This window comes from Octopus bimaculoides, chromosome 4 (genome assembly GCF_001194135.2).
Source record: "Octopus bimaculoides isolate UCB-OBI-ISO-001 chromosome 4, ASM119413v2, whole genome shotgun sequence".
In the NCBI taxonomy this organism is placed as follows: domain Eukaryota; kingdom Metazoa; phylum Mollusca; class Cephalopoda; order Octopoda; family Octopodidae; genus Octopus; species Octopus bimaculoides.
The window spans coordinates 147555979-147557318 of record NC_068984.1 but is presented as its reverse complement, the minus strand read 5'-3'; the positions used below and the strand labels follow the sequence as shown (position 1 = coordinate 147557318).

The window sequence follows — 1340 nt, the reverse complement described above, 5'->3', positions numbered from 1 at the left end:
AGATGTAAGCATGTGTATAATCATCATCACCGTATATAACTATATTGTTTTCAATTTGTATTTACACACACACACACACACAGAGTAGAAACTGCTTTTCATAGCTTTGGATAATGTTACCAAAATGATCATCTTAATTAATATCAGAGGTATTGTTATATCCACTGTTTAATGTTATCTGGTTATTGTTATCAAGAAATTATCTTTGCAAAATGACCACAATAAGCAGCCTCCACTGCATACCACTGTTTATACACACCAAAATTTCATCAAATGTCACCATCACCAAATATTTTGCAATTAATTGTCCTTCTGCGAGATGGCAGAATCATTAGCAAGCTGAACAAAATGCTTAGCAGTATCTCGCTTGTCTTTACATTCTGAGTTCAAATTTTGTCACGGTCAACTTTGCTTTTCATCCTTTTGGGGGTCAATAAATTAAGTATCAGTGAAATACTGGGGTCACTTTAATTGACTAGTCCTCTCCTCCAAATTTCAGGCCTTGCGCCTTTAGTAGAAAGGATTATTATTATAAGATGGCAGAGTGGTTAGCACACTAGACAAAATGCTTAGCAGCGTTTCCTGTCTTTACATTCTGAGTTCAAATTCCACCAAGGGCAATTTTGCCTTTTGTTCTTTCAGGGTTGAAAGGATGCAAGGCAAACTTGCACCAGTTATGCACTGGGGTTGATTTAATCAATGAGCAACTTGTCCCAAAATTTCAGGCCTTCTGCCCATACTACAAGGGATTATTATCATCATCATTATTATTATTCTTATATTCCACATTACATCTTTGCAGTTACCAATATTTTTCAGCATTTTTCTGTTGATATCTCCTGTACTGGACTTCAGAAAAAAAAAAAGCCTTGTTTTGGGAAGAGGTCTTTTCTTTTTAAATGAGTATTGAAATCAAGAAAAGTGAAGCTAAGGCTGACAGTTTAAAAAAAATAAAGACAAAGAGAACTATGTAAACCATCAGTCTATCCATTTTTGTGACCCACGATTCCTGAAATGAGGCAGTGGAGTCTTTAAGTGCCTCCTCCATAAACTCCTATCAGAAATAATCATTATCAAACTTTCCTATAGGATTCCAAAGCATGACCAACTGAGTCTATAGATGTTACCCAACCAACTAGCTTTACAGAAAACAATTTAAAAAGCTAATTCTATAAAATCACACACAAAAACTATTCAAAAGAAGAAATACACAAGTTACTGAAACACAAATATAATATGTATGAAATGCTTGTGTATAGAGTTGCACGTACACCAACAAATCACTTACACACACAGTCAAAAACATACTTATATATATATATATATATATATATATATAT

General features: G+C 33.7%; 1 protein-coding gene and 1 long non-coding RNA gene across 2 annotated transcripts in view; one reads left to right on the top strand and one right to left on the bottom strand.

Annotated features, from left to right (window-relative positions):
* The window catches only part of LOC106884250 (adenylyl cyclase-associated protein 1), a 105704-nt gene that overhangs the window by 78048 nt on the left and 26316 nt on the right, over window positions 1-1340 (bottom strand). The window lies entirely within an intron of this gene.
* Window positions 1-1340, top strand: part of LOC128247646 (uncharacterized) — a 17298-nt gene that overhangs the window by 976 nt on the left and 14982 nt on the right. The window lies entirely within an intron of this gene.